Source organism: Lissotriton helveticus, chromosome 1_1, assembly GCF_964261635.1.
Source record: "Lissotriton helveticus chromosome 1_1, aLisHel1.1, whole genome shotgun sequence".
Lineage (NCBI taxonomy): Eukaryota > Metazoa > Chordata > Amphibia > Caudata > Salamandridae > Lissotriton > Lissotriton helveticus.
This window is the reverse complement of record NC_136057.1, coordinates 383,015,313-383,039,655: the sequence shown is the minus strand read 5'-3', so window position 1 is coordinate 383,039,655 and position 24,343 is coordinate 383,015,313.

Genomic DNA, 24,343 nt, shown 5'->3' with positions numbered 1-24,343 from the left:
GTCATCACTGTGTCCATGTTGATAGTTCTGAAAAGTAGAAACCGCCTTTCAAAGGTCTAGCACCACTTAGCAGGGCAGGTCTCTCAGACGGCAGAGTCAAGGTGCTGTTGCGAAGTTGAAAAAGGTCTTTGATGGACCTGAAACTTCAGAACTGGGGGAAAGCCAGCACACCCTTGGAGTCACTCTGCCCTTAGCAGGGCAGGGATCAGAAGACAGCAGGACAGCACAGCAAAGCAGAGAAGCAGTTCTTCCAGAGCAGCAGTCATGCAGAGCGCCAATCCTTGTAGCACAGCAGTCCTTACTCCTGGAGTTCTTCACAGGTCCAGTAGAGTACCAGTACTTATACACAGTTGAGCCATTGAAAGGGGGGGACTTCAAAGCAGACCCTTGAAGTGCAGAGGGACCCCTTCTACCCAGCCCTGGCATCAGACTATCAGTAGGGGGTAATTGTCAGCTTTCCTCTCACTTCCTGCCCAGGAAGAGTTATCAGAATGCAGATGAATGCAGCAGAGTTCTTTGTCACACTCATTATTTCTGTTTTAGTGGCTGTCTAGAGGGAATGCACAAAGTGTGGCTGTCACCCACCCCAGATGTGTATTGGAAACAGGCTGCAAGGCACACAGAGCAGGAAGAGCAGAAAAAAGCCCACCTCCTAAAAGTGGCATTTCTAAAATTGTAATGCTAAATCTAGCATTACCACTGAAGAGGATTTATAATTACCATTATAAATATATAAAACATGAATCAGCTACTCCTCTCTGATGAGGAATCACAGCTTTAAAGTGTTTGATGAAATTCCTATGGATAGCCTATGAGAAGAATAGGCCTCACAGTAGTTAAACATGAATTTAGCTGTTTGCAATTACCAGGACATGCAAAACTTAAAAGTCATGTCCTATCTTTTAGTTACACAGCACCCTGCCCTGAGGGCTACCTAGGGCCTACCTTTGGGGTGACGTGTAATAAAAGGGGAGTTTAAGGCTTGGCAAGTGGTTTTAAATGCGAAGTCGAAGTGGCAGTACATTGCACACACACACCTTGCAATGACAGACCTGAGAAACAGGGGGCCGCTGCACTCCGAATGTAAACAGGGTAATGTGAAGGGTAATCAAAGAAATTTCAGTCTTTTAGGGTGTTCAGGTTGAGCCCCTACTGTCCAGGAGGGGCCGAAAAATAATGGACAAAGAACCTTACAGGCTTAAGGTGGGTAACCTGAGCACTCCTATGTGCTTCCAAAGCAAGGTATTGGAATGTTCAAAGTTTTATTCACTTTGTGACATGATATCAGTAATTTCTTTTATCCAAATAATGCTCTTTTAGGTGGATTTATCTTGAAGACAGTATTACATCATACTTCCAAATACACGAAACAGGTTCTTTCAGAATTAGTTGATGTCCCCAATGCATTTGAGCTGTGTAGCTCTTCATCAGGGGGTCAATGTATGTCTTTCTTATTCTCATTTAAACACTCGGCCCCTGATTGCGCTAAGCTTCAACTTTTCCACAGACATACATTGACCCCCTGATGAAGAGCTACACAGCTCGAAATGCATTGGGGACATCAACTAATTCTGATAGCAATCATGATGCAATGAAAGAACCTGTTTCGTGTATTTGGAAGTATGATGTAATACGCCTGTAAGGTTCTTTGTCAATGACAGACCTGAAACAGGTTTGGAAGGCTAATTGTGTGGATAGAACATCCAGTGCTGTAGGCCCACTAGGAGCATTTAGATTACAGACCCTGGGTATACCACTATAAAAGGGACTTACAAGTAAATGAAATATGGTAATTGTGTATACACCAATGTTACTATGTTCTAGGGAGAAGCACTTGCACTTAGCACTGGTCAGCTGTGGTAAGGTTTCCAGAGTCCAATGGCCAACAAAAAGATACAACAAAGTCCGGCACCAGACCTTTTGGAATGTAAACCCTATTTTCTCCAGAGGGCACTGAAGAAATGCTATCACCATCACTGCCAAACTCTGCTTTTCTGGCCTTGATAGCCAGCTCCTTAAGTGTCCTCTTGTGAGCCAAACACTCGAAAGCAATTCTATACTCCATAGCCAGATGTATTCCATTGCCAGTTTCTTTTGCTCTGTGACCATGACTAGTTTCATTTGTTGTGCCTCCAGGGACAGCTTATTTTGCTCTGCCTCCATGGCTAGCTTATTTTTTCCACTTTGAGCCTAACCATTTACAGCTTATAGTCCCTCAATGCCTTCCTCTCCATCAGCTCCTCTGGGGATAGGTTGGGGAAGGAAACACTGCTCCCTGCAAGTGAAGGGATCTCTAATCCTGGGAGTATGTTACCCCCCGCCCCGGCCCTTCTGAATGGGTTGCAGATCAAGGCCCTCCTGTGGGTCATGCTCTGACCCTTCCTCATCCTGCTGGTCATCTGCTGTGGTTTGGAATTGATGGGCCACTGCACATGTCCTTCAAGCTTTGTGAAGCTCCACCTTTTTAGTTCTCCTCTTAGCAGGCAGCCTCCAATCCTGGCAAACCTCCTTCAGCTGGCCACGGTGTGACTCTCCCAGCTCAAACTCCATCTCCGCAGGTGGAGACACAGACAGTCAGGTAGAGTAAGAGATGAATTTGAAAGAAACAAAAAGACCAATAAGGGAGATACTCAAATTGGTTTTAGATATGGGATGGCAGTGTACCCCAAATTATTGTATGGCACTGCACAAACACAAGTCCTAGACTCAACACTAATCACTAATTCTAGAAATAGTATTTTGGGTTGACTCGGGAGTGAGCCCTGGCCAAGTAGTAACCACAATCCTAGTCAGGGTAAGGTACAAGCAAACCCCAAATTAACCTGTCCTCACCCTCTGGTAGCTTGGCACAAAGAAGTCAGGCTTAACTTGAAGGCAATGTGTAAAGTGTTTGTGCAAATCTTCAAACAGTAAAAACTGTAAAAACACAACACAAAAAGATCCCACACTAGTTTTAGAAAAACGGGGTATATATTAATAAATACAATAATACCAAAATGACAAAAATCCAATGAGGGAAACTGGATATATTGAATTCTAAAGTTTTAGGATAAAATAGTGCCAAAAAGGACAAAGCGACAACAAGGGGCATCTGGTCGCACCGGACGGCGGCAAAGTCATAAGTTTAAGCTGACTGCAATGCAGCACAGGCCGGCTACAGGGACCAGTTGAGGCCTGCTGAACAAAGTATCTTAAATCCTGGTTGTGGAGTGCTGCGTGGATCTGAGGTAAGGAAGCAATGCTTCAGTTCCGAGATGCAGCGAGGCTGCTGTGCAAGGTCCTGTTGCATAGACGTGGAAGATCCCGTTGACGGGGCTAGTGTTGTGAAGTCTGGGCATCGAAGAGGAGGCCAGCCAACTAGACCTTGGAGTCAATCTGAGTTCTGGGGTCAAGAGATGCAGGTTCAGTCCCTCTCACCCAGGCAAGAGAGCAGCAGGCGGTAGGTAAGCACCAGCTAACTAAGGATAGTCCACTCAGTCACATCCAAGCCCCCATTGTGTGTGTCTGTCTTGGTGGAATATACAGATCCCCAACTACCAACTACACCCAACAATGTGACTAGAGACAGGCTGCAGGCACCAAATCGATAAGACAAGAAAATGACCACTTTCGAAAAGTGCCATTTTCATAACTGTAATTTAAAAATCCAACTTCATCACAAATTAAGGTCAACAGAGACACCAAACAGGAGTTTATCTTCCCATTGGGAAATAATGCTTATAAAATGTAATAAGGTCATTCCAATGTTATCCTATGAGAGATATAGGCCTAGCAGTAGTGAAAACAAATTTAGGAGTTTTTCACTACCGGGACATATAAAACTTAAATGTACATGACAGGCATTTTCAATATATTGCACTCTGCACTCTCTGCTGTCCAGAGCCTACCCTAGGGTTGACTTATATGTATTAAAAAGGAAGGTTTGGGCCTAGAAATATGCTTATCTTGCCAAAATAACAGTTTAAACTGCACACACAGGATCTGCAATGTCAGGCCTGAGACATGTTTAAAGGGCTACTTAAGTGGGTGGCACAATCAGTACTGCAGCCGCACTAGTAGCATTTAATTTACAGGCCCTTGGCACAGGTAGAGCACAATACTAGAGGCTTGTAAATAAATTGAATATGCAAATTGGGGCTGAGTGAGTGTTGCCACTTTTTCGGAGAAGAGCCTTTTAGCACTGGTTAGCAGTGGTAAAGTGCACAGAATCCTAAGGCCTGCAAAAATGAATTCAGAAAAAAAGAAGATGTCTGAAGGCAAAAAGTTATGGGGAACCACATCAAGGATGCCAAGTCTAACAATAATCTTAATGACTGTGTTTTATGAAGAGTATTAGTCCAGCTGCAGTGTTGGTTTATTGCTGGAATATATCATTTTTCCGCTGCTCTCCATTTACTGCAGTGCTTTAACCTTTTTTAAGCAGCGCTCTGCTATGCCTAGGGCTCAGAATCCTTGTCAGAAGGGGACATTCAAGCAATAATCATAAGGAAGTGGCGAGATATCTGGCATTGTGCCCTGGAATGAGTAACACTTGTCCATGCTTCTACTTCAGCTGCACTGCTTATAAGAGAAACTAGTGCAACCTGCGATGAGCTCTCCGAGCAATTAAAGTGTAAAAAAAGAATACGTTCAGGGTCCCAAGGTTTCTTCCACAGCTGACACTGCTGGATTCCAGTTTGCCAATTAGCAAGGCTTACTTGTTTTGATTCCTTTCACTTCCTGTTTATCACACTCTTGCAGATTCTTTTTCATCCATGTTTTTGTTCTTGATCACAGTCTTCCGTTTTCTTCTTCCTTCTTTAGTCCTGTTATCCCTCTTGCTCTGGGTCAAAGACTGATTATGAAAAATGAGTCCTGGATCACAATAATGAGGGCTGGTGCCCAACATCTCCAACCAATAACACAAATGAACCCCTTTATTCCCGCTATTTTTTTAAAGCAAGGATGCTTTCCATCACTTGCTCTGAAACACTATGCTTGGGAACAACGTGTCATTTCAATGATAAGAATGCTCATTTTCAATATTGGATCCTGTGGCCGAAATTCATCAGGCCCGCGAACCCCACTGTTATGTTATCCACTGTTTCAGCCTACAAAGGATCAAGAACTAAACTAACCTAAATGTATATGAACCTCTAGTCTCCAGGCTCCTTAAGAGAAAGCTACCTTTACTCACTCCATGCCTGAGTCCTCTACCCTCACCCTGCACCCTGCACTGGCCTGTCCTCTAGGACAGGCCAGTGCAGGGTGGAGAGCAGCTAGAGTGAATATCTGTTCAGTGTCACACTGGTCTCAGGTTACTTTCACTTTCCTTTTCCACTCACAGAGAACAGAGTTTCTAGGCTCGGGTATGGCGCCTGGAAGCCCCTCTGAGCTTTGATTGGCTGAATAAAGGATGTACTGGAGGTTAATGTACAGTGACGTCGAGCAGGGTGCCCAATACGAGTCTGTAGGTGTGTATCCAGTCCAGGTTTTCAGTATCACCACTGACTTTGTAAATTAATGAGTTCCATCTAGATTAAGTGTTTGTACTTGTATCATGTCTGGATATGCAGAAACTCTACCATAGATGCGGCTCTCCTGGACATATGCTGGAACCCCTCTCCGAGAGGGAGGACATTATTCACATCAGAGCTGTGCTGTTTTGTTGTTCTCCTTATCCTCTGCAGTTTCCAATAGCTTATTTATTTATTAAGAAGTGTATAAAGAAATGTGTGGCACCTTTCAGTTACTTACAACTGTTACTAGTGGAGCATGTCCAGGACTCATTTCCTTATGACGGGTTTCTTGCTGAAGTGATAAAGTAAGCAACAAATGATGAACCAGACTAATCACTATTGCCTGAGTATAATTCAAGCATTCAATGTGATCATGTATCCAAGGATGAGAGAAGGATGAGAGTAATGAGTGGCTTTGAGTTGCAGCTGAAGTTGTGTTGTGTGTCGATTTTGATTCCTTATGAATTTCCCGATTTATGCCCTTATATCGGTACAATTCACATTGCCCTTATTTAGCCATAGAAATCCAGCCCTTATTTAGGCATTGCTCATGCTAACCAAATACAGGCATGGCCACCTACATCTGTTCATCTACGTTACAACGAGTTCTTGGAAAACCAGACTCTTAAGCCTTTAGGACTTCCCCTTGCTTGGATATTGATTTCTCCAAGAACTCATTAATTAAGCATGAACATCTATTCCTTAGGGGTTCATTCATGACGTTCTTATGCCCTACTTTTACGCCAATACTGTCAAGTCAAGTCAAAGATTTGCTTTATTCGGTTAAAATTTAAAACCATCAAAGCACAGGACAATATTTCATGATGTAAAAAACACATCACAAACAGACATATAGTATCAATAACACATTACAAATAAACAAATACTGTAAATAATGCATACGCTAAATACTATCACATTGCACTATCCAATAAAAGAGCACTTGGCGTACAAATAAATAGATTAAGAAGTTTGTCACCTAGTGAGTTCTCCATTTAAAATCCAATAATTCATCAGCTAAATCGTCACACCACAATTTTTCTGTTTAAGAAGTCACTATAGATAAAAAGGTAGAGGACAGTTACCGCTGTAGCTGTACTTTGTTTCTTCGCCTGATGGCCCCTGTGTTGTAACTAGCTACCCTGAAACACACCACTGAGGTTCCAAGTGTTTGCAAGTAGGCCATAGCCGGTCTAACCGGCTCAGTTACAGCCCCTTAACAATGGCAAAATAAATTTCTTGCTTAAACGGACATAAAAATCGCAGAAAAAACTCATATGTAAGGTATTCTGCTCAGAACAATTGTCACAGGGGCAGGGCCCCCAGGGCACCTTCCTTGGAAAAACCTTTTGGGAATGATAATAGCCATGGGAGCATGTTATACTTCAACCTTAATAGCACAAACATATGATATGGCTTGTTTATGTAGGTCAAGTACGGCTGGATTTCTCTCCCTATACTCAGCATTACAAAACTCCTGACTGAAAGTTTTACCAATTCTCCTTCTTCCCTCAATAACATTGCCCTGTTCAGGAACTGAGACTTTACAGCTTTAATGGCCGTCAATACTGTAATTCCTAAACACCTTCAAGGTATAAATGTGCCTTCACTTGCCATGGCAAACCACGGTTCGGTCCACGGTTCGACTGCCTCCTTGCACGAGTCGGCTCGCCACGGCAAGTTCGGAAGGAAGTCCAGTCCCCAACTGACGCATTGAAACCGAGAATCCAGCTCCAGTGTTTCTGACTCCCCTTGCGGGGTGGTAGAGATCAAGACCCGGGAAAGAGATTCCAACCTCTCTCATTCTAAGGTATGGAGCAGACTAGATCCTAGAGGGACTCTTGGCATTTATAGTTAAACTAAACTATAGCTAAACTAAACTATAGCTGAACAGCACCTAGTTCTTCCCTCATACTGCACTTAGATTAGGTACACTGGGGTAGGATTATTTCAGAAGCACCAGATGAGTATTTTAGCCTGTGTTATTTATGTGTGTACTTTTATGAATATATGTCATAGCTACAGACCATGCTATTGCAGTATTATTTAATCCTACTGCTAACGCTGTACGTATTATACTTCGCATTCTGTCTTACAATTGTAGCAGTTCATATCTCTTGCATGAGAAATAAGACTGTTCAATAAACCCTTTTTATTGAAATGCCCATCTAGCTATTTCTGTGTAACTCTGTAGAAACGAAGCATGCACAATTGACTGAGTGAAACGGTTATCTATTGTTTCCATGATTCTGAGATTGTTCCAACTCTAAGGGAAAGAAATTTGTCATGTTTATGCTGTTGTCACAAACTAATCCCTTCTTGTTCATTCGAGAAGTTTCTAGTGACCTCTGAGTTAGCTGGAACACACAAGTAATTAAGTTTAATGAACTCGATAGAGACATATGTCAAAACTATAGCGTATATTATTCCAATGCGCAGAGTCTATGAGGGATATAGGAACTACACTAGAGTTGGGGAATGGCAGCTAAATTGTGGCACCATTGAGAAAGTGAGAGACGCCATTTTTCAGGTATGCAGCCATTTTCTAGGACTTTGCATGAGTCTTATTTACAGGTGATGCATAACTGAAGTTGTATACAATCTCTGCGTAATTTGTGGACGTATTTCTTGTGCACTCTCACCAGACATGTGCATTCACACCTTTCCAAACTGTTGAAATCCTGTAAATCACTCTGCCTATGTTCAGCCATCTAATACAGACTCTACACTCTTCCAGTCAAATATAGACATTTTGTGGGTAGATCTCACTAGTGGCAAGACTCTTTCTTTTTGTAGTACTTCCTTTAAACCATCTACCTTGAGTTTGACTTTTTGGGATTCAAGAAAACATTTAAGATACTTCTTCCGACAGGTTTGGCACACATCTTCCTAAGTAAAGAGCTGTTGATAACATTAGTCACTGTTCTCCTGCATCTACTATAGCACATTGTTTTGAAGCTGCTACTGGTCAACAGCAGTGCAGTACACAATCAAAAAATTAATTAAATGGTGAAATAAAGCATTTCAGGGGAGCTCCAGGATTACTTGCGTTTGGTTGCCATTGAGTAAGTTGCTATTTAGACCACAATGACTTCAGATTAAGGTAAAGTTCTTTAAATAGGATTTCCGATGAATTATGTCACAATACAACTGAAATGCCAAGCAGCCGTCATCAAACAAAGAAATTCTGTAGGATCTTTTTTTCTCTAATTTGTAGTTTTTAACATATGAGAACTCAAGCTCACTCTTAGGTGAGGCAGCCCTGCACTTTTCTCCCATTTTGGATGTGGCATTGTAGCATTTCACATCATTACTATTGCTGTTGTTACCAGCTGTAATAAAGAATTGTGGGCTTTTCACTGAAAGACTAAGACTTTCCCAGCCACACTGAATGTGATGTACCTAATAAAGAATAACCTAACTGTCTCAGAGTAAATAACATACTATGTAACTAGTCATGTCACATGAATAGGCTCTGGGAAGGCCGAGTTTACTGTAGTAGAATTGTGAGAGAATTCTCAAATGCATTCTGTAGTACAATGTTTCTTCTTGCTTGTCTCTCATTGGTGCATACCCTGTGAACCATCTATGCATGTAGTAAATGAATTAAATCCTTTGTCTAAAGTCCTATAAAAGGACATACTTTTCCTCTGTTTGTAGCTCATCTTTCTCCTTTCTTAGAAGACAAATATATACACGATTTTCTGTAGAACATTACTGAGTTCTTGTTTTGCATGATTTATATGCTCGATGCTTAATGAATTGATGATACAGGTCATGTATTTATGTCCCTATATTATTGGAGTAAAATTTAGTGCTTGTGTCTCATTCTCGTTGAGAATGTTTACAGTTTTTTTCACATGTACAGATTAAATTAATTCGAGACACATTCATTGGGGAGCACACAACTCCAAAAGGGACTACACTGCTGCGGGTCCAAGCCATTGGAGAGCATTGGGGAAGTGGATGAGACACAGATTTGCAGTCCAACATAACTTTTTAGGTGTTTTTTAGAGATGCAAGACTGAGTAAAGAATACAGTTTTTTCCTATTCCCAGGATTTCCCTTTCAAGGTAGACTAATTGAGAAAGATATTCCCAGTTAATTAAATGAGCCCTGGTGCAATAGAACTCTCCATTGTCTATAGTAAGGGGGCAGTTAGCATGATCAGGTCTTCAGAGGACACTAGATAGTGCTGTTGCGTCTTGCTATTCAATGTTTAACTTCCTGAGATCTGCCATATGAGTCATTACATTAGATACACAGATTTATCCAATGTTGTTGAAGACTATTAACTGTTACTTTCATTATTAAGTTGAGTAGCAACGTGCCCACTGCTCTATTTATGCATAAATAGTTTAAGTATACATGGTAATACCCTCAGGAATACCATTGTTAATAAATTTGCTATTGATGGGTCAATATCTGTTCAGGATGCCCCAACTGTGTCTGCTGTTTAATGAATTACCATGCTTTCTGAATATGCGTTAACTAGTGGCGGGGCGTTTGGAGGGGGTTTAGAAAGCCAGCAGATAAGATGGGCACCAACCCACCGATTAAGTTGCTTCACAGGAACCTTCATGATCAGCCAGCTTTAGGGCGGAACATGGGAAACAATTCACCGATGTCCTTGGCCGGCTAGTTGTCCCACAAAGATCGATGCTTTGAGATTACTGCTGTACATGGAAGCTGTCTTGCCTCCCAACTTGGGCTCCACTGAGGCCTGGTTCCTGCCATGATGCTGCCGGCTCGGGAGTTGTACCTATTGGGGTCATGGGTCGCTATGAAGCGGCTGGACCCATTTAATGTGCATTAGAGAACAATGTCCTGATCGGTAAGAATGCGTAGACAGTTAGTTGTGCATGCATACAGCATTACTTGCAAAGAAAGAAGGAGACACTACATCACTTTAGAGAAAAGATAGTTAATCATCTTTATATACTAGCATGTGTTATGGTCGGAGGATATACAGTTGGAAGCAGCACTGCATAAATAAATTAATGACAACCATAAAAACACTTGGTGCTGAAAGTGATTGTGATAAGAGTGGCGACGCAAGTGAAGAAGTGAACAGCGAGAAACGGCGCACTGTGACAGAGTGCAGATAATTTACAGTGGGTGACTCCAAGGTAAGTGACAACGTGATATCACAGTACATAAATTTTCAATTGGTTGTGGAGCCACAGCGAAAAAGTACGCCTATTATTATGCTGTTAGGTCAACGGCGTTTCGATCCATATAAGTTTAGATCGTCATCAGGACTGGGTTGTCTGGATTTGTGCGTGCTTGATTCAATGCTGTACAATGGAAAGTACATTAGGAAATTCCCAAGGATCCAGTATGGGCAGCCTGAGGAATGATGTAGATTGCCAAAAGAGGTGATCCAAGGTCTGCAAGGGTGTACTGACTAGGTCGAAATTGACAAGGCCGTCAGCGATCGGCCGGGTTGTCAGCAAGCCATCTGATTAAATCAGCGTGTAGCCTCGGGAGTGAATCTCGGCATGGGGACTCACCTCTTTTGGCGATCTACATCATTCCTCAGGCTGCCCATACTGGATCCTTGGGAATTTCCTAATGTACTTTCCATTGTACAGCATTGAATCAAGCACGCACCAATCCAGACAATCCAGTTACAACGACTTGCGCTGGGGGGCGCTCCAGGATAGGGAATAGTTAATTTACTATCCAAAACCTTCCCTACTATCCACGGGGACTGGAGTTGGAATAGTAAATTAAACTATTCACTATCCAGCACCCCCCAACGCAAGTCGTTGTAACGACTTGCGTTGTAAAAGTTGCGTGGTAAAGGCATGCATTGTAAAAGCATGCGTGGTACTGACATACATCTGTTTCACCCGATCCCGTTGCCTGTGATGGTGGGCCTGCTGGGCATTGTATCAGAAATGGGGGGAGATAGAGTGCACACCAATGGTTGTGTAAGCGTAGTTACAACGTGGCAGTTTCATAGCTGGTGTGTGTATGTTCGTGCGGTGATTTATGGGATTTGTATTTCTGAAGGTTGAAGATTTGAATGGGCGGGTGGAAGAGATTGGTTAATCATTAGGGTGTGGTTTTGTTGCACGAGTTGCAAAGGGTAGGGATACATAGCAGGTGTGAAGGGAATATTTTTCACAGAAGTAACGGCGAGTGTTATGAGTCGAGTGCACTGAACTGGAGGATCCAGGCACAAGTTCAGGTGGTTTTGGTTGTGGGTACGGTAGGATTCAAGGCAGTTTGGAGCATTAGTTGATGGGGAATTTTTATGGGTGTGATCTCGTATGGGAAGACGGAGGCAATAAGTTTTAAGTTAGAAAACTTTGGGAGAATCTGCTTCGGGCACATATTGGGGCATTTAAACACGTTTTTAGTGGGATAGCACTGTTTATTAGATGGCTGTAAAACGTGGCAGGAGTTTTCATACTATTCAATGAGTGTACAATGAAGTTGGTTGTTCATAGGTCTGAACAGTAAACCTAAATGGCATTTTTTTAACTTTGTAGTGAACCCCTGAAGAAGGGCTATGGAAGCCCGAAATGCATTGGGTAAAACATGATTAACTGCCATGTATGAATTATGTATTCCTACGTGCCCCGGAAAAAGGCCTGGATAGGCACATCTGTCGCATTAGAAATATTGGAAAACATAAGCATCATACATGTAAATTGATAAAGAAAAGAGTAAAATAACTTTGGAGTACATGGCATAAAAATTATTAAATAAGGACAAGTTTGCTGCTTTTTTGTGAACAGTCACTAATTAAGCAGTGCGCTAGGCAAGGAGCACCACGTCGCTCCAATCCTGCTGGGCATTGTGCCAGCCGGACCTGGCTTAGGAATTATTGAATGACTACATTGATTATGCCTCCTCCCATGATGAAGTTTGGCCCGCTGAAGGTATTCCTGCCTACTCTCTCCCACGGAGGCTGCTTGAGTATTGGGTATTCAGTATGTTGGGATAGCGGATGACTGGGGGCGCTCATGGGGTCCTTGTGGGATTGTTGTATGATACCTATGGACTTGGCTTGATTTGTTATTAACTGGCACTACAACCTTTACCATGGATTTGTGTTGCATTGCTGGACAAGCACCCCCTAGAACATTGGGAAGGTGTCTAGAGAGAACATTGTTACACAGATCCTCTGGGCCTGGTGCCCTCCTCAGATGGTGGCCCCTTTGTCTTTTGTCTATCCCACTCTCCTCTTGGGGTCTGCACTCTTGCTGCTCTTTTATATTTGACAGACTTCCCTGCTGAATTTATTCAGAAGTATCCTCTGCAATGGAGTATTGACGATGTTAAATACATGGGAATTCAAGCAATGCCCATGAGGGATGTAGCTGAATTCCTTAAGCGTAACTATTGCACAGTATTGGAATCGTTTAACCCCTTCCACACTCATGACGAGCTGGGCTCGTCATGAAGTAGCCTCCTCGCACGCTCATGACGAGCCCAGCTCGTCATGAATAAAGGGATTTACAAATTCTCAGCACAGGAGGGGAATATGCTGAGCATCCATGGGGTTAAAAATTGCATAGAACACTGAATGCTCTTACTGCACAAATACGGTGAGATACATTTCGCTAACCAGGGTGGTATTGCTACCACACTTTCTTTGTTTGTTTATTCTCCAGTCTGCGTGTTCTTCGAATGTTTCCAATTAGAACAGCTGCTTATTAGAATCGTCTGGGATGGCCAGAAACCTAGAATAAGCTGGAGAAGTTTCACCAGGCCAATGAAAGAGTCAGGGTGCCTTATTTTTTCTTATATTATTTAGTAGCACGGCCACTCCTTTTGAAATACTGGCATATGGCTTCGCCACTACTCTCCAGGGTTTGCAGGCAGGTCGATCGATGTCAATGCGATTGGTATAACCTGTTGGGCACGGTGGGAACTGGTGCACCATATAGGATAACGCGACGCACACACTTCTGGCATTTATTTATAGCCGAGAGGATGTGGCCTAACGGCTCGGGAGGCCGACCTTAAATCTGGGGAACCGGTTTCGAATCTCGGCAACGACGCTCTACATCCTTTGCTTCTGGTCAAATCACTTAATCTCCCTGTGCCTAACAAAAACGAATGTGTCCACCTGTAACGAAACTGGTGTTCATGTAAATCGCTCTGATACATTAAGCCTTAGGGTCAAGTTTGCTCTATACGAAGCTCCAGAGGATAATAAAACACTATTGTCTCTTACTATGGAGCAATACATAGCTAAAACATGTAAGGTGATGGGCTTAGTGCACATGTGAGATCTATTTGAGGGTGGAATATTCCTTTGTCTGTGGGATGACAAACCCAAGGGAAGTACTGCGGCTTGGCCCCTTTGAACCTATCATAGGCTGTGTTTGGCAGCCAAAGCTTAATGTAGTTAATACACGCTTCATTCATTATGCCTGACGGAGCTAATGCGAAATTGCACGAATGCCTTTGACATACTGAGCAGAATCCTTGAAAACTCCGGCCTACCCCTGCTCGTGCTTGCCTTTCTGGATGGCCTGCCTAACACCACTAGCCCTTTGCATTCATGGCTTTTATACTTGCAAGAGACGGGTGGCCATGGTGTCGATGCAGAGGAAGCACCTACAATGGATACAGGACTTGACATACTGCAATGACCATGTTTAAAGTTACACTTCAGATGTGCACCCTAAGGCTCCCCCTGAGGACTTCTGGGGACCGTTCAGGTTATCTGATACCAAATACTGATGTTACTGATGCTTGGGTCACTGTTAATGAGTAGTTCCGGAAGTGAGAGGAGGAGTCGCGTATTGTTACCGCTGTTCCGCTGTTGCCGCACTGGGAGTGCTGTGAGCACCTTTGAACACCTGTGAGCGGCTGCGAACAGCTGAGAACGGCGGAGCCCGCTGAAAACCGCGGCGAGCCACAGCGAGAGCCACAAGAGCTGTGGGAGCCGCTACTCATGCATGTTGCATGTTGACCGGGTGAAAGAAGCCGCTGAGACCGTGGATAACTGCGGAAAAGCCAGAAGCCGCGGCGAGCCGTAAGACCAGCAAGGGCTGCTACCCGTGCAGGGTGTCGAGTGCAAGAAGCCTTGAGCCTAGAGCAGCGTGCACAAGGGCGTTACGAGCCATTCAGTAGGCTGGCAGGCCGGCAGGCCGGTAGGCTGGTCTGTAATCGGGGGGCTCGACCTCAGCAGCAGCAATTAGGGCTGTTGCCTCCTGCGAGTCTGCGGTGAGTTTCGAACTGGGGGACATAACTGGACATAACTGGACATAACTGAATATAACTGTGGGGGGGTTCCTGTTGGTGTTGGTGAGCCGTGGGGGAGCTGCATTATGGTACATTAAGGTGGCAGCTGCAGTTACTGTGTGCACACAAAGTCGTTAGGAGGGGAGTCTTGCACACTCTGACTGGTGTAATAATTTATTACTGATCATCATTGGTGTCACTTGGTGTCCTAGAGAGTTGCCAGCTGTCTCCTGCAGGAAACGTCAGGATCATTAGAACGCCGATCCGGACGGGTGGCTGCTGCAGTGGTTGCCCCAATAGTGAGCGGGAGTGAGCAGGAATAAGTAGGAACAAGCAAGAAACAGGAACCTGCTCCAGCGGCTGCTGCGGTTTGTGGCCGCAGTGAGGCTACACCGCCGTTCCCCCCCCCCGCCACATCCCCTGCTGCGGCGGAATTAGGGTTTGAAAAAACAGGAACTTCTGGAGTAGTGTACCGTGTACGGCTTAGTCCCGGGGTGCAAGACGGGGGTCGGCGTGCTGCCGAATCGCCCAGGTGCCGGGAGTAGCGGTGATGGTGTACGGGCTCCAAGAGGTACTCTGACCCCCGTCGCTTGATCAGTGAGGACTATTGAGGAAAACCTCCGTGGAGTGTGTAGTGGTAGTAGTGGTAGTTGTGCACTCTGTGGGATTGTCTATTTGGAAGCTGTTTCGCCCTCCCTGTAATTGGTGGTGAATTTCCCAAAACCTGCACAAATTCAAGATCTTGTGCATACGAACTCAAGAGAGTGAAGGAGGAGGAGGTCTATTGTGCGAAGTGGACTTTGTGTGTCTAACAACGATGATGAGGTCCGGTCGCCAGCGTGGGGGTCCACAAAACTCCATACAAAACTCTAAGCAAACTCAAAAACCAGAGGAGATAAGAGAGTCAACAGAAGCTCCTACGGAAGTATCAACCCGACTGAGCAGGGATAAGGATAACGGAGAACAGGAGGGAAACATGCTAATTAATAAAAGAAGTGACTGTACAGAGGAGAATCTGTGCATCCCAGTCAAGGAAATAGCCTCTTCTGCCTTTCTTAGTAAAGACTCTTGTCATATGAGGTCCCCATGTGTGGCGCAGTCATCTATAAAGAGCTACTTCTTTAAGTACCATCAAACTCAGTTAGATAATCACAAGGACAATCACAAAAGGAAATCTTCTGAAAAGGACGATCCCAGTGGGGGGGTTAGTGAATGTTCATTGTCCTCTCCTTTCCCTTCCCCGTTGTGTAAAAAAGAGAAAATAAGTAGCTCAGTTAGTGACCTGGCCCAACCGATGTTGCCTGAAAACTTGGATGTTGCAGTGGTTAATCAGGTTAGGAGGTCAATGAGCGAAGAAGCCGTAACAGGTAAAGTATTGGCACCTAGCCCCGCACCCCCAACCCAACCTTTAATTATAGCAGGACTGTTACAGGCTCAAGCGCAAATTCATGTCTGTGACCTTGTATCTCAGGTGGCGATTCGGTTGGCCGATGAACTAGAAATTAGCAGTAAAGAGTCGGACTATAAGGGGGGGTCTAGGGTGTGTGATTTGTCTCCTTGTATGTCTAGGAACGAAAATAAGCATGATAATTTGTATGATCTAGGAGCAGAGGTTAGTACCGAAGTTGGAAAGGTAACTCTTAAGGCCGGACCCAGTGATCCAATTATTGTTACAAAGGACATACTACCTAGCCCAATTGGTTGTTCAGTTAAAGGTGACAATGTTAGTTTTTTTAACCCGGATCAGTCAAGTATAATAATGGAAAATAGCCTTAATATCAATATATCATCATTCGATCAAGGTGATGGCAGTTTTGATAAGATTACTAATACATATAAACAACGTAGCTTAGACCATATTGGGCAGTCTAAATCAGTGAATATATTGTCATTATCTAAAACAGAGGCTGACCCCCAGATATCCCCGGGTCACTCAAAAAGGAGTGAGCTTAGCACGGAGCAGGGTTTATGGGATTGCCTTTTACACACCATAGGCTCAATTACTAATGCGCTTAATTTCCATTCAGACAAATTGGATGTTCAGGTGGATATTTTGAACACACTAGCATCCCATGTGGCGGGTATTGATACCAAACTCTTGTATCTGACTAACTTGATTATGAAGGTGCAAGCAGATAAGGATAGTCCACTTATAACTTGTACCTGTGCACAGTTGATTGATAAGATCTCTGATTTGCCCTCAATAGTAAGTTCCATGGTGCAAGAAGTTAAACTGCTGTCGGATAGAAATGCGCAAGCTAGTAATGAAATTGTTGAACCATCAAATAATTTTTAGCAGATTAATTAACGTCGATAAATTGCCACATGTAAAAGATGATAGCAACACACAAGTAACTGAGATCACTCATCCGAAAACCGAATGTGACAAAATGAATGATAGCTTGATAATGGAAGGTGTGACTAGTGATTTTTCAAGATCAATCGATGATTCAAGTAGTACGAAATCGCCATGCTTAAAACAACGCCAAGATTCAAGTGGTCCATTGAAACCAACAAACCTTTCAAAAAGGGCTAGGAAAAGGTTAAGGAAAGCTCACAATAAGAAAGCACATGAATTAAAAACAGTTTATGGGAAAGTGAGTGATGATCCTAAATTTTTGAAAGTAAGGGAATCTAAAATGAAACCATATTTCCCGAATTTTGGGCCCAATAAGAGCTCTGGATTTAAGGTAAAGGGCAAACAAATAATGGAGTGTGGCGTTGAAAAACTAGGGGGCGTTGATCCCAAATTTAGTTCCGGCCTCATAGCCAAAGTTCCAATAATAATAAAAGAAAAAGCATCTGACCAATCGTTAAGTGCGGAAGTTAATAGTGTGCAATATAGTCATATTGAGAAACCAGTGGACTCTAATGGTCAAGTGGGTAGTATGAGCAATGAATTGGGGTCTGAATTAAGCTGGAAACCAAGCAGTGAAGTATGGGTAGATCAAGGTGCACAAAACAATATTGTTAATCAGAATTTAGTGAATCACATTTATCAGCAAGATGTTAATAGAGTCAATCAAGTGGTCCTCTGTGAGACACCAGAGAGATCAATAAAGGAAGTTAAAGAGGTCAATCTGCTGACAGAAAGGGTTCCGGTGATTGTTAAGGATAATTCACGCCCGCCAGTTATAATTGTGAAAGATAATATTGAGCATTTAAATTTGTCGACCGATATGTTGAAAGTAGCCTTCTGTTCCCAATACACTTCTAGAGGCCCACATGATATTTTAAATCGCGGTAACATCCTGAAACTATTACATGCTATTATAGATCTTAAAGATGCGGTAACAAGTGACCTAGAAGTTGTGGAGTTTAAGAAAGAACGTGAAAATTGCGACAGGGAAATAACAGTTACAACATGGTTAAATGGGGAAATTGTTGTTAAAATAATGGCGAACAGTAGCGTATTTGAGAAATGGGGCATTAAAATTTGGCGAGCCCAAGCTTCTTGCTACCCGATGTTGCTAATTCCAAATGAACCAACAGGGGATGATAAAAAATCAGCTACGGCTACAAAAAAATCTGATGATAAAAGAAGAACCATAGTAGAACAGGCTAGAGTTTAAAAAAATGCGTCAGGCGCATCTAAGGAATTGAACTTAGCGTATGGCATCAAGATAATGAGAAGCCAACCTGGTCTGCGAACTTGTGAGGAATTGAAGAAAGTCCCAGAGTTGGTAGATGATTGGAGTTGGCTCCCAGGAATTTTAACAAAACATAACTTTGAAACAAAGGATTGATGTATTCTAAATCCTTTGTCTCTTTGTTCCTGGAACACCAATGGCCTAAAATCATTAATTGAAGATCAATACGAAATTGATTTTTTGAAGGCTTTTAGTATATTAATGTTTCAGGAAACTTGGACTACGTCAAAAGAACCTTTTATAGGTTATGTTGAATATAGTAATGTTGCAATACGAGAAGCCAATTCAGGCCGACCATGTCCGACCATGTGGTGGTCTTTCTATGTATATATCAACAAAACTAAAAGCCTCTCACTTTGAAATCGACCTTCATGTAAAATGGCTACAGTGTGTTAAACTAATAGTAAGTCACTCGATTATTCTAATTAATGTGTATTTAAGTTGCAAAAAGAAGGTTAGATCCACCCAAATTACACAGCTGTGGGGGATGGTAAAAACTTTATATTATGAGCACTTGGATTCAGTATTTATCATTTCAGGTGATTTTAATATGCACTTTGTTGCATCTAAAAAGCAGACTTTTGACTTAAAATGGTTAGCTCAATGGACAGATTATGAATTTAAAAAATATGATTTAAAGATCATGCATGACCTTGATAATATCCCGACTTTTACCAAAGCAGATAGCTCCTCTGTGATAGACTATACCATAATGTCTGAGAAATTATATAAGTTAGTTAAAAGCTATGAGATTGCCCCAAGGATCGAAAGTGATCACAATCCACAAGTGATCAATTTTGATATTGATTTAGACTATTTACCAGAAACTAAAATTATGGTAAAAGCTCCAACATCCTTTAATATTAAAAGGTTAATATGGAATGGAAAAAATGAGGATAAAATGTTGAGAATGCTTGACTGTTTAATCAAGGATGCCCATGATGCTTATGATAAAGGTAAATCTATGGTTGACCTATGGACACATTTGTGTGACGATCTGATATCTAAATCCGCTAGAAATGAGCCCACCAACGGCATATTGCTAAAACCAAAGAAACCTGGATGGTATTCTTCCCACCTATTATATCAAAAAAGAAAGCTTAATAAAGAAATAAGATCACTGCACCGGAATAAAAACAGGCTGCCGCTTCAAATTGTATCGCTTAAAATTAGAGAGTTAAAACAGAGATACAAAAGTGAAATTTGGAGAGCTAAGCAAGCATTTTTTGAAACAACATGGGCAAAAGTCCATCATGCTTGTAAATCCAAGGATTTACGGTTATTCTGGAGCATTATAAATGACATTGATAACGGCAATAATAGAAGCAATAGTGCTAATGTTGATGAAGTGAGTTGGGTGAGCTTTTTCAATAAAAAAATAGATACTCATTGTCTAGATAATGATAAATGTTTTAATAAAAGTCTACTTGATATGTATAAAGTAATAGATAGAGAGACTGAGGGTTGTACCCCCCCCCCCTCCTCAATGTAGAGTGGATTTGGGGCCCTGGCCGCTCGATAAAAGTAAAAAAAGCAATAAATAAGATTAGATCCAACGGAGCACCAGGTCCAAATGGTATCCCAAATGCAATATTTAAAGCTGATATAAGTAACTGGCCAGAGTTGCTAATGCTTCTGTTTAATGAAGTTCTTAAAACAGGTCTTATTCTGCTATCTTGGCATGGGAGTGTTATTCAACCTATATATAAGAGAGGCCCACAGGATAATCCGGCTAACTATCGTTTAATTACGCTTACTGATGTAGAGGCAAAATTGTTTGCTAGTTGCCTATTGGAAGAGCTAGAGGCTTGGGCCACAAAGGAAGATCTTATCCCTAATTTTCAAACTGGGTTTAGAAAGGGAGAATCTACCCATACCAATTTGATTTTATTAACATTATTAGGTGAGAGAGCTAAAACCAGGATGCAAAGATTATATGTATGTTTTATTGATCTAAAAGCCGCTTTGACTCTGGGCCGCGAAATACTCTCTGGGGTAAGTTAAGGAATTGGGGTATTTCGGAATCTTTATAAAGATGATCATACTTTTATACACAAATACCTGGGTGCAGATCAAAATTGGCGATGGAAAGCATATGGCCCGTCGATTGGATACGAATGTGGGATTGAAACAAGGCTGTGTGTTGGCTCCTTGCCTTTTTAATCTTTTTATGGCCGACTTGCCTGCCCATTTTAAAAATAGTAACTCACATTTGCCTTTTATTCAAGGTCAAGAAATGAAATACCTGCAATATGCAGATGATACCATTTTATTGAGCCAAACAGAAATAGGGTTAAAAAGGTTAATCGACTCATTTAATGGCTATGTCACTCAAAATGGACTAACAATTAATACAAAAAAGACAAAAATAATGACTATGGGAAAAGGGAAACAGAGGATGAAGGAGTGGAATATCAATGGCCTGGTAATTGAAAATGTGAAATCTTATAAATATCTAGGGATCACGTTTGATGACGGTTTGATATTTAGACAACATTTTAATAATCTTGAAGCCAGGGGCTGCTCTCTTGCATTTGCTTTCAGGAAATTAAGAGACAAATTATTATGCCCTAATTATGAACATCTGATGAAGGTGATGAGAGCAAAGCTAATTCCATCATTGGACTATTGCTCAGTCATCTTTCGGGGCAAAGACGCGAAAGTGCTCGATGACATAGAAATTCGAACTTATAAAGCTGTTTTTAAAATCCCTAAATATATAAGTCGAGCAAACATAAGATTGGAATTTGGATTGAAAAACCAAATTGTGGCGCGTCAATCAGCATTTCTGAAGTCCTTAATATCATTAGCTCGCTCGGAGGAAGGATCTTTAGCAAAGCTAAGTTGGCTTGAAATTTCAGAAGGGGAATACTCAAAAAACTGGCAGCTGTACTTAACTGAATGTTTAGCTAATTTTGATTGTCCTAACTTAGAAGATGAAATGAGGAGTAAAGTAGTTTTAAAAAAAGAAATGAATCAAATGGCCGCACTACTAACGATCATAGCTGACAAAGAAGAATTAAGGAAAAGAAATCATTTTTGGACAATTGCTAATTCCTTTGGTAAGCTGACGCCCCAACCCTATTTAGCATATCATTTAAAACCAAGGTTTAAGAATAAATGTATGCACTTGAGGTTGGGAAGATATCCGACTAAGGATGGCATACCGAAATGGGAGAACCAATGGTCATCGAGTATTTGCAGGCTTTGTGGGCAAAGTGATGAATCAATAATTCATATAGTAACTTTATGCCCTGCTTTGGCAGACGCTCGGAAGACCGTTCTAAAACCGATCTTTAATGAATTAGGAATTAGAACATACAGACAAGCACTTACTACCTGTTTGAGTGGAGCGAATATTAAACTTACTTATCTTTTTGTTAAGTTTATCATCATTGCAGAGAATAAACTTAAAGGCTTAGAACTAGTAAACAATTATATTGCGATATAAAATACGTAAGGAACATAATTTAACGAATATTATATGAATGCAAAGTATTAAGGTAGCTTAAGGTTCTGGGAGTATATTTTAATGTAATTAGCCACATTGCACTTTATTATCGCTTGCACATGGAACACAGCTAAAATTTGTTTTTTTAACTACAACTGCCATCTTAAGTCACTTTATGTAAACGCTGCTATAATAGTTCTTGGTGCAATTATAAGGCATTTTAGTAAGTTTTATTTATTTATTTATTGCATAATATATTACTGTTGTACTTTACGCTCGCCTGTACATGAAATACTGCAAAAAAATTGTATTTGTAATTGCATCTGTCAACACAAGTCATTTTAAAGTAAATGCTGCTATAATAGTTTTTGGGGCAAATCATAAGGCATTATAGTTGGTTTTAAGGATTTTAATTATTGTGCATTGTATGAACGTTTTGATGGAATGGTCAACTATCTATGTATTATTGGAGTATCATTTTATGATGCTAATAGCACTGTGTATAGTATATGCTTGTTTAATCCAGTTGTTTTTATCTTTCCTTGTTTGTAATGATTTTAATTAATCAACAAATAAATACTTTACTTACTACTTACTGATCGTTCATGCTGGAGTACTTATGATAGTCTCAGAGGATTATAAGCATGTTTGTTATTCACCATCTTTTCACTGAAAAGGGGAATATGACGGAACTATGCCATAGATTGTATATCCGGATTCATCCGGATTCATCGACAGCTCTGCTCTTGCATGTAACGTCGCTTGCGATTTTTGTTGTATTTTGGATTATCATATAAGAATAATAAATACATTTATGATTAAAAAAAAGAAGATATGTGAACCTGAAATAGCACCTTATGGCTGGGACCTTATAATATGGTGCACATGTGAAAGGCACTGTTCAAAGATCTATCGCATTTTAGCGACCAATGATGGTTTTTCTCATTGTTTAGACTACGGTCTCAGAGGCGCAACTAGAGCCAAATGTTGGTGGTAGGGCTAGGGGGGAGGCTAAGTAAAAAGTTTGGGGGGAGCGAATTCTTCCAGCAATAGGCCGAGTGGAGATGCAAGGGCTCTAAGAAGGGGTGAAAAACAACAAAGCCTCGTTAGCAAGTAAATGGTCTTTTAAAGACTTGTGAAGTACTTGGGTGCGGCTGTGTGTGTGTGCCCAGGAAGCTGCCTCAGCCCGGGCTGCCACACACGAGGGGGGGACCTGAAGCCCTTTTAGCCCAAAGGGCGTTGTGCGCCTGTACGGCCTCATGACAATTTAGAGATAAAGGGTGGGGTATTTCTTACATGTGCTAAATATGATAAACCCAGCTTGAGGTGTTAACTACGAGTAGTAAACTTCTATAATTTCAAGTTTTATTTTTTACATGAAACTGAGGCATATCATGCAGAATCGGTTTTAACCACCCTGAATTTGGCATGGTTGCCTTTTTTCCCGGCTTTCCTCCTCAATAAATGTTGGCAGGTTTGACCACAATGATATATCAGGGAAAACTGCAAAGGAGTAATAATTATCACACAACTCATAACTCTGATTCCTGTGTCCCAGGGACAAGAATTCAGTCCTTAGCTTGGAATAGTGTCCTAAACTGGCAATTCATTTTCAGCGGAAAGAATGAGGTTAATTTCATAATAGCTCTCAGGTCCGTTGAACTATAATTTAACTAATCGACACACATGCAGAATTTTCTCCCTTGGGGCCAGATGTATCAAGGGGTTTACCGTTTGCAAATGGGCTGATTCGCAGAATTGGCTCGTTTGCGAACGGTAAAAAGCCTTTTGGGATGTATCAACCCAAAAGGCATTCGCAAATTAGGTAATCACAATTTTTGTTATTACCTATTTTGCGAATGCAGTTAGGGAATCGCAATTGGCGATTCCCTAAATGCAATGGAAGAAGCATTCTCAGAATGCGACTTTGCATTAGGGAATCGCAAATTACCACCAACTTCAAATTAGTGACAATTTGCAAATCCTTAGAAAAATGCACAAAATTGCATTTTCTAAGTGCCGTGTGGTGCATGTACACACTTACCTGTGTGGGGGTGTGCATCAGGGGGCCTTATGTCTCCCTGGCAACCTTGCAATTGCATTCACAATATATGATTACCTATTCGGTAATCGCAAATTGCGAATGCCTTCCCATTCATTCCTATGGTCCTCTAGTCCCATAGGGATAAATGGGAAGGCATTCCTATGCCATTCGCTAATAGGGAATGTTAAGGATGCGCAAAATAAATTGCAAATCCTACGTACATTGCATTTTGCGAGTCTAAAATAGTGAATCGGTAAAATGCACTATTTAAGAATCACAAAAGCAATTCTTGATAGATCTGGCCCTTGGTTCTCTTTGGCAGTGCATGAGGAATTGTGTGATGCAACAGTCTGAATTTCTGTTTTGAGAGAAAACATATTTTATTATTTCTAGCGTGGTTGTTTGAGACGTCAAACCACCACCATCAACAAAACCACTTTTTCCTCAATTAATGTATGGCTTTTTGTTTTCCTCACTTTTACTGAGATCT